Genomic DNA, 12,250 nt, shown 5'->3' with positions numbered 1-12,250 from the left:
TCTATCAAAAGAAAGGTTCAACTGTGTTAGTTGAGGACACTCATCACAAAGAAGTTTCTGAGAATGCTTCTGTCTAGATTTTATATGAAGATAGTCCGGTTTCCAATGAAATCTTCACAGTTATCCAAATATCCACTTGAAGATTCTACAAAAAGAGTGTTTCCACAGTGCTCTATTAATAGAATGGTTAAACTCTGTTAGTTGAGGTCACGCATCACAAAGAAGTTTCTGAGAATGCTTCTGTCTAGGTTTTATATGAAGATATTTCCCTTTCCAACCAAATCTTCACAGTTATCCAAATATCCACTGGCAGATTCTACAAAAAGAGTGTTTCCAAACTGCTATATCAAAAGAAAGGATCAACTCTGTTAGTTGAGGAAACACATCCCAAATAAGTTTCTGAGAATGCTTCTGTCTAGATTTTATGGAATGATATTTCCTTTTTCACCTTAGGCCTGAAATCGCTCGAAATGTCCACTTCCAGATACTACAGAAAGACTGTTTCAAACCTACTCTATGAATGGGAATGTTCAGCTCTGTGACTTGAATGCAGATATCGCAAAGTAGTTTCTGACAGCCCTTCTGTCTAGATTTTAGATGAAGATATTCCCGTTTCCAACGAAATCATCACAGTTATCCAAATATCCACTTACAGATTCAACAAAGAGAGTGTTTTCAAACAGCTCTATCCAAAGAAAGGTTCAAATCTGTTAGTTGAGGACACTCATCACAAAGAAGTTTCTGAGAATGCTTCTGTCTAGATTTTAAATGAAGATATTCCCATTTCCAAAGGAATCCTCAGAGCTATACAAATATCCACTTACAGACTCTACAAAAAGAGTGTTTCCAAATTGCTGTATCAAAAGAAATTTTGAACTCTGTTAGTTGAGGACACACATCACAAAGAAGTTTCTGAGAATGCTTCTGTCTAGATTTTACATGAAGATATTCCCGTTTCCTATGAAATCTTCACAGCTTTCCAAATATCCACTTGCAGATTCTACAAAAAGAGTGATTCCAAACTGCTGTATCAAAAGAAACGTTCAACTCTCTTAGCTGAGGACACACATCCCAAATAAATTTCTGAGAAAGACTCTGTCTCGTTTTTATGGGAAGATACTTCCTTTTTCACCGTAGGCCTGAAAGCGCTCGAAATGTCCACTTCCAGATACTGCAGAAAGAGTGTTTCTAACCTGCTCTATGAAACGGAATGTTCAGCTCAGAGACTTGAATGCAGATATCACAAAGTAGTTTCTGACAGCACTTCTGTGTAGATTGTAGATGAAGATATTCCCGTTTCCAACAAACTCGTTAGAATTATGTTGATTTCCACATACAGATTCTACAAAAAGAGTGTTTCCAAACTGCTCTATAAAAAGAAAGATTCAACTCTGTTACTTGAGAACACTCATCACAAAGACGTTTCTGAGAATGCTTCTGTCGACATTTTATATGAAGATATTCCGTTTCCAACGAAATCTTCACAGTTCTCCAAATATCGACTTGCTGATTCTACAAAAGGAGTGTTTCCAAACTGCTCTATCAAAAGAAAGTTTCAACTCTGTTACTTGAGGACACTCATCACAAAGACGTTTCTGAGAATGCTTGTGTCTAGATTTTATATGAAGATATTCCCGTTTCCAACGAAATCTTCACAGTTATCCAAATATCCACTTGAAGATTCTACAAAAAGAGTGTTTCCAAACTGCTCTATAAAAAGAAAGGTTCAACTCTGTTAGTTGAGGACACTCATCACAAAGAAGTTTCTGAGAATGCTTCTGTCTAGATTTTATATGAAGTTATTCCCGTTTCCAATGAAATCTTCACAGTTATCCAAATATCCACTTGCAGATTCTTCAAAAAGAGTGCTTCAAAACTGCTATATCAAAAGAAAGGATCAACTCTCTTAGTTGAGGAAACACATCCCAAAGAAGTTTCTGAGAATGCTTCTCTCTAGATTTTATTGGAAGATATTTCCTTTTTCACCGTAGCCCTGAAATCACTTGAAATGTCAACTTCCAGATACTACACAAAGACTGTTTCAAACCTACTCTATGAAAGGGAATGCTCAGGTCTGTGACTTCAATGCAGATATCGCAAAGCAGTTTCTCACAGTGCTTCTGTCTAGATTTTAGATGAAGATATTCCCGTTTCCAATGAAATCGTTAGGACTATCTAGATATCCACTTACAGATTCTACAAAAAGAGTGTTTCCAAACTGCTCTATCAAAAGAAAGGTTCAACTGTGTTAGTTGAGGACACTCATCACAAAGAAGTTTCTGAGAATGCTTCTGTCTAGATTTTATATGAAGATATTCCCGTTTCCAAGTAATCTTCACAGTTATCCAAATATCCACTTGAAGATTTTACAAAAAGAGTGTTTCCAAAGTGCTCTATTAATAGAATGGTTGAACTCTGTTAGTTAAGGAAACTCATCACAAAGACGTTTCTGAGAATGCTTCTGTCTAGATTTTATATGAAGATATTCACGTTTCCAACGAAATCTTCACAGTTATCCAAACATCGACTTGCAGATTCTACAAAAAGAGTGTTTCCAAACTGCTCTATGAAAAGAAAGGTTCAACTCTGTTAGTTGAGGACACACATCCAAAATAAGTTTCTGAGAATGCTTCTGTCTAGATTTTATGGGAAGATATTTCGTTTTTCACCAAAGGCCCGAAAACGCTCGAAATGTCCACTTCCAGCTACTACAGAAAGAGGGTTTCAAACTTGCTCAATGAAAGGGAATGTTCAGCTCTGTGACTTGAATGCAGATATCACAAAGTAGTTTCTGACAGTTCTTCTGTCTAGATTTGAGATGAAGATATTCCCGTTTCCAACGATTTCGTTAGAACTATCTAGATATCCACTTACAGATTCTACAAAAAGAGTGTTTCCAAAGTGCTCTGTCAAAAGAAAGGTTCAACTCTGTTAGTTGAGTACCCTCATCACAAAGAAGTTTCTGAGAATGCTTCCGTCTAGATTTTATATGTAGATATTCCTGTTTCCAACGAAATCTTCCCAGTTATCCAAATATCCACTTGAAGATTCTACAAAAAGAGTGATTCTATACTGCTGTAGCAAAAGAAATGTTGAACTCTGTTAGTTGAGGTCACACATCCCAAAGAAGTTTCTGAGAAAGCCTCTGTCTCGTCTTTATGGGAAGATACTTCCTTTTTCACCGTAGGCCTGAAAGCGCTCAAAATGTCCTCTTCCAGATGCTGCACAAAGAGTATTTCAAACCTGCACTAAGAAGCGGAATGTTCAGCTCTGAGACTTGAATGCAGATATCACAAAGTAGTTTCTGACAGTGCTTCTGTCTAGATTTTAGTTGAAGATATTCCCGGTTCCAACAAAATCCTTAGAACTATCATGATATCCAAACACAGATTCCACAAAAAGAGTGTTTGCAAACTGCTCTATCAAAAGAAAGGTTCAACTGTGTTAGTTGAGGACACTCATCACAAAGAAGTTTCTGAGAATGCTTCTGTCTAGATTTTATATGAAGATAGTCCGGTTTCCAATGAAATCTTCACAGTTATCCAAATATCCACTTGAAGATTCTACAAAAAGAGTGTTTCCACAGTGCTCTATTAATAGAATGGTTAAACTCTGTTAGTTGAGGTCACGCATCACAAAGAAGTTTCTGAGAATGCTTCTGTCTAGGTTTTATATGAAGATATTTCCCTTTCCAACGAAATCTTCACAGTTATCCAAATATCCACTGGCAGATTCTACAAAAAGAGTGTTTCCAAACTGCTATATCAAAAGAAAGGATCAACTCTGTTAGTTGAGGAAACACATCCCAAATAAGTTTCTGAGAATGCTTCTGTCTAGATTTTATGGGATGATATTTCCTTTTTCACCTTAGGCCTGAAATCGCTCGAAATGTCCACTTCCAGATACTACAGAAAGACTGTTTCAAACCTACTCTATGAATGGGAATGTTCAGCTCTGTGACTTGAATGCAGATATCGCAAAGTAGTTTCTGACAGCCCTTCTGTCTAGATTTTAGATGAAGATATTCCCGTTTCCAACGAAATCATCACAGTTATCCAAATATCCACTTACAGATTCAACAAAGAGAGTGTTTTCAAACAGCTCTATCCAAAGAAAGGTTCAAATCTGTTAGTTGAGGACACTCATCACAAAGAAGTTTCTGAGAATGCTTCTGTCTAGATTTTAAATGAAGATATTCCCATTTCCAAAGGAATCCTCAGAGCTATACAAATATCCACTTACAGACTCTACAAAAAGAGTGTTTCCAAATTGCTGTATCAAAAGAAATTTTGAACTCTGTTAGTTGAGGACACACATCACAAAGAAGTTTCTGAGAATGCTTCTGTCTAGATTTTACATGAAGATATTCCCGTTTCCTATGAAATCTTCACAGCTTTCCAAATATCCACTTGCAGATTCTACAAAAAGAGTGATTCCAAACTGCTGTATCAAAAGAAACGTTCAACTCTCTTAGCTGAGGACACACATCCCAAATAAATTTCTGAGAAAGACTCTGTCTCGTTTTTATGGGAAGATACTTCCTTTTTCACCGTAGGCCTGAAAGCGCTCGAAATGTCCACTTCCAGATACTGCAGAAAGAGTGTTTCTAACCTGCTCTATGAAACGGAATGTTCAGCTCAGAGACTTGAATGCAGATATCACAAAGTAGTTTCTGACAGCACTTCTGTGTAGATTGTAGATGAAGATATTCCCGTTTCCAACAAACTCGTTAGAATTATGTTGATTTCCACATACAGATTCTACAAAAAGAGTGTTTCCAAACTGCTCTATAAAAAGAAAGATTCAACTCTGTCAGTTGAGGACACTCATCACAAAGAAGTTTCTGAGAATGCTTCTGTCTAGATTTTATATTAAGATATTCCCGTTACCAATGAAATCTTCACAGTTATCCAAATATCCACTTGCAGATTCTTCAAAAAGAGTGTTTCCAAAGTGCTCTAATTATAGAATGGTTCAACTCTGTTAGTTGAGGACACTCATCACAAAGACGTTTCTGAGAATGCTTCTGTCTAGATTTTATATGAAGATATTCCCGTTTCCAACGAAATCTTCACAGTTATCCAAATATCGACTTGCAGATTCTACAAAAAGCGTGTTTCCAAACTGCTCTATCAAAAGAAAGGTTCAACTCTGTTAGTTGAGGACACACATCTGAAATAAGTTTCTGAGAATGATTCTATCTAGATTTTGTGGGAAGATATTTCGTTTTTCACCCTTGGCCCGAAAACGCTCGAAATGTCCACTTCCAGATACTACAGAAAGAGGCTTTCAAACCTGCTCTATGAAAGGGAATGTTCAGCTCTGTGACGTGAATGCAGATGTCACAAAGTAGTTTCTGACAGTGCTTCTGTCTAGATTTGAGATGAAGATATTCCCGTTTCCAACGATATCATTAGAACTATCTAGATATCCACTTACAGATTCTACAAAAAGAGTGTTTCCAAAGTGCTCTGTCAAAAGAAAGGTTCAACTCTGTTAGTTGATGACACTCATCACAAAGAAGTTTCTGAGAATGCTTCTGTCTAGATTTTATATGAACATATTCCCGATTCCAACGAAATCTTCACTGTTATCCAAATATCCACTTGAAGATTCTACACAAAGAGTGTTTCCAAACTGCGGTAGCAAAAGAAATATTGAATTCTGTTAGTTGAGGACACACATCACAAAGAAGTTTCTGAGAATGCTTCTGTCTAGATTTTATATGAAGATATTACCGTTTCCAACGAAATCTTCACACTTATCCAAATATCCACTTGCAGATTCTACAAAAAGAGTGTTTCCAAACTGCTATATCAAAAGAAAGGATCAACTCTGTTAGTTGAGGAAACACATCCCAAATAAGTTTCTGAGAATGCTTCTCTCTAGATATTATGGGATGATATTTGCTTTTTCACCTTAGGCCTGAAATCGTTCGAAATGTCCACTTCCAGGTACTACAGAAAGACTGTTTCAAACCTACTCTATGAATGGGAATGTTCAGCTCTGTGACTTGAATGCAGACATTGCAAAGCAGTTTCTGACAGCGCTTCTGTCTAGATTTTAGATGAAGATATTTCCGTTTCCAACGAAATCATCACAGTTATCAAAATATCCAGTTACAGATCCAACAAAGAGAGTGTTTCCAAACTGCTCTATCCAAAGAAAGGTTCAATTCTGTTAGTTAGGACACTCATCACAAAGAAGTTTCTGAGAATGCTTCTGTCTAGATTTTAAATGAAAATATTCCCGTTTCCAGCAGAATCCTCTGAGCTATACAAATATCCACTTACAGATTCTTCAAAAAGACTGTTTCGAAATTGCTGTATCAAAAGAAAGTTTGAAATCTGTTAGTTGAGGACACACATCACAAAGAAGTTTCTGAGAATGCTTCTGTCTAGATTTTACATGAAGATATTCCCGTTTCCTATGAAATCTTCACAGCTTTCCAAATATCCACTTGCAGATTCTACAAAAAGTGTGTTTCCAAATTGCTGTATCAACAGAAAGGTTCAACTCTCTTAGTTGAGGACACACATCCCACATAAATTTCCGAGAAAGGCTTTGTCTCGTTTTTATGGGAAGATACTTCCTTTTTCACCGTAGGCCTGAAAGCGCTCGAAATGTCCATTTCCAGACACTGCAGAAAGAGTGTTTCAAACCTGCTCTATGAAACGGAATGTTCAGCTCTCAGACTTGATTGCAGATATCACAAAGTAGTTTCTGACAGTGCTTCTGTCTAGATTTTAGATGAAGATATTCCCGTTTCCAACCAAATCCTTAGAACTATCTTGATATCCACATACAGATTCTACTAAAAGAGTGTTTCCAAACTTCTCTATAAAAAGAAAGGTTCAACTCTGTTAGTTGAGGACACTCATCACAAAGAAGTTTATGAGAATGCTTCTGTCTAGATTTTATATGAAGATATTCCCGTTTCCAATGAAATCTTCAGTTATCCAAATATCCGCTTGCAGACTGAACAAAAAGAGCGCTTCCAAACTGCTATATCTAAAGAAAGGATCAACTCTGTTAGTTGAGGAAACACATCCCAAATAAGTTTCTGAGAATGCTTCTCTCTAGATTTTATTGGATGATATTTCCTTTTTCACCATAGGCCTGAAATCGCTTGAAATGTCCGCATCCAGATACTACAGAAAGACTGTTTCAAACCTACTCTATGAAAGAGAATGTTCAGCTCTGTGACTTGAATGAAGATATCGCAAAGTAGTTTCAGACAGTGCTTCTGTCTAGATTTTAGATGAAGATATTCCCGTTTCCAACGAAATGGTAAGGACTATCTAGATATCCACTTACAGATTCCACAAAAAGAGTGTTACCAAACTGCTCTATCAAGAGAAAGGTTCAACTGTGTTAGTTGAGGACACTCATCACAAAGAAGTTTCTGAGAATGCTTCTGTCCAGATTTTATATGAAGATATTCCCGTTTCCAATGAAATCTTCTCTGTTATGCAAATATCCACTTCAAGATTCTACAAAAAGAGTGTTTCCAAAGTGCTCTATTAATAGAATGGTTCAACTCCGTTACTTGAGGACACTCATCACAAAGAAGTTTCTGAGAATGCTTGTGTCTAGATTTCATATGAAGATATTCCCGTTTCCAACGAAATCTTCACAGTTATCCAAACATCGAGTTGCAGATTCTACAAAAAGAGTGTTTCCAAATTGCTGTATCAAAAGAAATGTTGAACTCTGTTAGTTGAGAACACATATCACAAAGAAGTTTCTGAGAATGCTTCTGTCTTGATGTTACCTGAAGATATTCCCTTTTACGATGAAATCTTCACATCTTTCCAAATATCCACTTGCAGATTCTAAAAAAAGCGTGTTTCCAAACTGCTGTATCAAAAGAAAGGTTCAACCCTCTTAGTTGAGGACTCACATCCCAAATAAATTTCTGAGAAAGCCTCTGTCTCATTTTTATGGGAAGATACGTCCTTTTTCTCTGTAGGCCTGAAAGCGCTCGAAATGTCCACTTCCAGATACTGCAGAAAGAATGTTTCAAACCTGCTCTATGAAACGGAATGTTCAGCTCTGAGACTTGAATGCAGATATCAGAAAGTAGTTTCTGACAGTGCTTCTGTCTAGATTTTAGATGAAGATATTCCCGATTCCAATGAAATCGTTGGAACTATCTTGATATCCACATACAGATTCTACAAAAAGAGTGTTTCCAAACTGCTCTATAAAAAGAAAGGTTCAACTCATTTAGTTGAGGACACTCATCACAAAGAAGTTTCTGAGAATGCTTCTGTCTAGATTTTATATGAAGATATTCCCGTTTCCAACGAAATCTTCACAGTTATCCAAATATCCACTTGCAGATTCTACAAAAAGAGTGTTTCCAAGTTCTCTATTAATAGAATGGTTCAACTCTGTTAGTTGAGGACTCTCATCACAAAGAAGTTTCTGAGAATGCTTCTGTCGAGATTTTATATGAAGATATTCCCGTATCCAATGAAATCTTCACAGTTATCCAAATATCCACTTGCTGTTTCTACAAAAAGAGTGTTTCCAAACTGCTATATCAAAAGAAAGGATCAACTCTGTTAGTTGAGGAAACACATCCCAAATAAGATTCTGAGAATGCTTCTGTCTAGATTTTATGGGTGATATTTCCTTTTTCTCCATAGGCCTGAAATCGCTCGAAATGTCCACTTCCAGATACTACAGAAAGACTGTTTCAAACCTACTCTATGAAAGGAAATGTTCAGCTCTGTGACTTGAATGCAGATATCGCAAAGTAGATTCTGACAGTGATTCTGTCTAGATTTTAGATGAAGATATTCCCTTTTCCAACGAAATTGTTAGGGCTATCTAGATATACACTTACAGATTCCACAAAAATAGTGTTTCTAAACTGCTCTATCAAAAGAAAGGTTCAACTGTGTTGGTTGAGGACACTCATCACAAACAAGTTTCTGAGAATGCTTCTGTCTAGATTTTATATGAAGATATTCCCGTTTCCAACGAAATCTTCACAGTTATCCAAATATCCACTTGCAGATTCTACAAAAAGTGTGTTTCCAAAGTTCTCTATTAATAGAATGTTTCAACTCTGTTAGTTGAGGACACTCATCACAAAGACGTTTCTGAGAATGCTTCTGTCGAGATTTTATATGAAGATACTCCCATTTCCAACGAAATCTTCACAGTTATCCAAACATCGATTTGCAGATTCTACAAAAAGAGTGTTTCGAAACTGCTCTATCAAAACAAAGGTTCAACTCTGTTAGTTGAGGACGCACATCCCAAATAAGTTTCTGAGAATGCTTCTGTGTAGATTTTATGGGAAGATATTCCGTTCTTCGCCAGAGGCCCTAAAGCGCTCCAAATGTCCACTTCCAGATACTACAGAAAGAGGGTTTCAAACCTGCTCTATGAAAGGGAATGTTCAGCTCTGTGACTTGAATGCAGATATCACATAGTGAGTTCTGAGAGTTCTTCTGTCTAGATTTCAGATGAAGATATATTCCCGTTTCCAACGATATCATTAGAACTATCAAGATATCGGCTTACAGATTCTACAAAAAGAGTGTTTCCGAAGTCCTCTGTGAATAGAAAGTTCAACTCTGTTAGTTGAGGACACTCATCACAAAGAAGTTTCTGACAATGCCCCTGTCTAGATTTTATATGAAGATATTACCGTTTCCAACGAAATCTTCACTGTTATCCAAATATCCACTTGCAGATTCTACAAAAAGAGTGTTTCCAAACTGCTGTATAAAAGAAAGGATCAACTCTGTTAGTTGAGGAAACACATCCCAAATAAGTTTCTGAGAATGCTTCTGTCTATGTTTTAAGGTATGATATTTCCTTTTTCACCGTAGGGCTGAAATCGCTCGAACTATCCAATTCCAGATACTACAGAAAGACTGTTTCAAACCTACTCTATGAATGGGAATATTCAGCTCTGACTTGAATGCAGATATCACAAAGTAGTTTCTGACAGCCCTTCTGTCTAGATTTTAGATGAAGATATTCGCGTTTCCAACGAAATCATCACAGTCATCCAAATATTCACTTACAGATTCTACAAAAAGAGTGTTTCCGAACTGCTCTATCCAAAGAAAGGTTCAAATCTGTTAGTTGAGGACACACATCACAAAGAAGTTTCTGAGAATGCTTCTGTCTAGATTTTAAATGAAGATATTCCAGTTTCCAACGAAATCCTCAGAGCTATCAAAATATCCACTTACAGATCCTACAAAAAGAGTGTTTCCAAATAGCTGTATCCAAGGAAAGGTTGAACTCTGTTAGTTGAGGACACACATCACTAAGAAGTTTCTGAGAATGCTTCTGTCAAGATTTTACATGAAGATATTCCCGTTTCCTACGAAATCTTCACAGCTTTCTATATATCCACTTGCAGATTCTACAAAAACTGTGTTTCCAAACTGCTGTATCAAAAGAAAGGTTCAACTGTCTTAGTTGAGGACACACATCCCAAAGAAGTTTCTGAGAAAGCCTCTCTCTCGTCTTTATGGGAAGATGCTTTCTTTTTCCCCGTAGGCCTCAAAGCACTCGAAATGTCCCCTTCCAGATACTGCAGAAAGAGTGTTTCAACCTGCTCTATGAAACGGAAAGTTCACCTCTGAGACTTGAATGCAGATATCACAAAGTAGTTTCTGACAGTGCTTCTCTGTAGATTTTAGATGAAGATATTCCCGTTTCCAATGAAATCGTTAGAACTATCTTGTTATCCAACTACAGATTCTACAAAAAGAGTGTTTCCAAACTGCTCTATCAAAAGAAATGTTGAACTCTGTAAGTTGAGGACACACATCACAAAGAAGTTTCTGAGAATGCTTCAGTCCAGATTTTATATGAAGATATTACCATTTCCAATGAAATATTCACAGTTATCCAAATATCCAATTGCAGATTCTACAAAAAGAGTGTTTCCAAACTGCTGTAGTGAAAGAAATGTTGAACTCTGTTAGTTGAGGACACCCACTACAAAGAAGTTTCTGAGAATGCTTCTGTCTAGATTTTATATGAAGATATTACCTTTTCCAACGAAATCTTCACTGTTATCCAAATATCTACTTGCAGATTCTACAAAAAGAGTGTTTCCAAACTGCTGTAGCGAAAGAAATGTTGAACTCTGTTAGATGAGGACACACAATCCAAAGAAGTTTCTGAGAATGCTTCTGTCTAGATTTTATATGAAGATATTACCTTTTCCAACGAAATCTTCACTGTTATCCAAATATCCACTTGCAGATTCCAGAAATAGAGTGTTTCCAAAGTGATCTATTAATAAAATGTTTCAACTCTGTTAGTTGAGGACACTCATCACAAAGACGTTTCTGAGAATGCTTCTGTCGAGATTTTATATGAAGATATACACGTTTCCAACGAAATCTTCACAGTTATCCAAACATCTATTTGCAGATTCTACAGAAAGAGTGTTTCAAAACTGCTCTATCAAAAGAAAGGTTCAACTCTGTTAGTTGAGGACACATATCCCAAATAAGTTTCTGAGAATGCTTCTGTCTAGATTGTATGGGAAGATATTTGGTTTTTCACCATAGGTCCGAAATCGCTCCAAATGTCCACTTCCAGACACTACAGAAAGAGTGTTTCAAACCTGCTCTATGAAAGGGAATGTTCAGCTCTGTGACTTGAATGCAGATATCACAAATTAGGTTCTGACAGTGCTTCTGTCTAGATTTCAGATGAACATATTCCCGTTTCCAACGATATCATTAGAACTATCTAGATATCGCTTCACAGATTGTACAAAAAGAGTGTTTCCAAAGTGCTCTGTCAAAAGAATGGTTCAACTCTGTTAGTTGAGGACATTCATCCCAAAGAAGTTTCTGAGAATGCTTCTGTCTAGATTTTATATGAAGATATTCCCGTTTCCAACGAAATCTTCACTTTTATCCAAATATCCGCTTGCATATTCCACAAAAAGAGGGTTTCCAAAGTGCTCTATTAATAGAATGTTTCAACTATGTTAGTTGAGGGCACTCATCACAAAGACGTTTCTGAGAATGCTTCTGTCGAGATTTTATATGAAGATATTCCCGTTTCCAACGAAATCTTCACAGTTATCCAAACATCGATTTGGAGATTCTACAGAAAGAGTGTTACCAAAATGCTCTATCAAAAGAAAGGTTCAACTCTGTTAGTTGAGGACACACATCTCAAATAACTTTCTGAGAATGCTTCTGTCTAGATTTTATGGGAAGATATTTCGTTTTTCAGAATAGGCCCAAAA

The sequence above is a fragment of the Gorilla gorilla genome, chromosome 13 (genome assembly GCF_029281585.2).
Source record: "Gorilla gorilla gorilla isolate KB3781 chromosome 13, NHGRI_mGorGor1-v2.1_pri, whole genome shotgun sequence".
NCBI classification, from domain to species: Eukaryota; Metazoa; Chordata; class Mammalia; order Primates; family Hominidae; genus Gorilla; species Gorilla gorilla.
Note: the sequence above shows the minus strand (reverse complement) of the source record.